The sequence below is a fragment of the Myotis davidii genome, unplaced genomic scaffold (assembly GCF_000327345.1).
Source record: "Myotis davidii unplaced genomic scaffold, ASM32734v1 scaffold484, whole genome shotgun sequence".
NCBI lineage: Eukaryota > Metazoa > Chordata > Mammalia > Chiroptera > Vespertilionidae > Myotis > Myotis davidii.
Genome location: NW_006295459.1, coordinates 332,152 through 333,496, shown reverse-complemented (window position 1 = coordinate 333,496; position 1,345 = coordinate 332,152).

Sequence of the window (1,345 nt, the reverse complement as noted above, 5' to 3'; positions counted from 1 at the left end):
TGAAACTACCAACTATAAGACAAAACAGCTATCATCCAGAACCATGGGAAAGCTGGCCCAGTGGAAGTTCTACAACTGGAAGGAAAGAAAGAAGCGCATTGAGACTGAGTAGGAGGTGCCGAGGCCCCAAGAACAGAGGTACGGAGGTGCGCACCAGGCGGGCTGCAACTGGATGCGCAGTTTTTGTCAATCGGAAGGGGATACAAGCTCTCGAATCCACTGAACTTGTTTGGGGTGGGATTCTGAGGTCCCAGACCCCTACGGGGAGAGGCTGGACTGTCTTGCAGCAGGTTGGAGAGAAAGGGTGGCTTTCTCGCGGAGCAGCTCGCAGGGATCATTGTTGCTGTGGGGGCAAGGCACTCGGGGATGCAGAGACGTGGAGTGGCGAAGAGGCGAGGAGTCTCGGAGATGCTGACAACCATTGCTGTTTGCTCTGCCCTGGTGATTCTCTGAGACCCCGCCCTACTCAATTTACATCCCCACCCAAGCTGTGCCAGTGGCACAAAAGGAACCACCTGCGCTTTTGCAGCCTAACCCAACAAACTGCAGATTTCAACTCCTCGCATCCATAACGGACACACTCAAGAAGCAGACTCAGGTTCGGAGGAAGCCAGAGCCGATCCAGCTGGGCCGGCGACATGGAACTGCTGTACCGGCAAACACACAAGCAGGTTCACCAGATCCAGTCTCACATGGGACGCTGGGAGACGGCAGACAAGCAGTCTGTGCACTTAGTAGAAAATGAAATCCAAGCAAGCATACCAGATATTCAGCCAGCTAGAATGCCTGGAGATTTTGTCCAGCAAGGAGCCTCTCAACAAAAGACAGAAAGCCAAACTTCGTGTTGACCAGTTAAAGTATGATGTCCAGCACCTGCAGACTGCTCTCAGAAACTTCCAGCATCAGCGATACGCAAGGGAGCAGCAGGAGAGACAGCAAGAGGAGCTTCTGTCTCGTACCTTCACCCCCAATGTGGGATGCAGTGCCCCCTGTGAGGCTGTGTGAGGCTGTGACAGCCCCTGCGAGACTGTGAGAGGCTGCAACGGCCCCTGGGAGGCTGCGACGGCCCCAGGGAAGCCAGCGGAACCCCGTGAGCCACCCAGATGGCTTCATTGACGGCCCGCAAACCAGCTCACAGCCCCGCACACAACTATCACCCGAAGGGTGAGAGGGGCGAGAGGAACTGTAGTGTTGCTTTCTCCTCACTACTGGTAGTGAAATCCTCATTTTAAACATAAAAGGATACATTATTTTAAAAAGCCATTACATGGCTCCGCACCCTTTCTGAGTATAGCGTGAACAAGTCGTGAGAGACCTTTCCGAACACAGGGACACGTTGTGGATG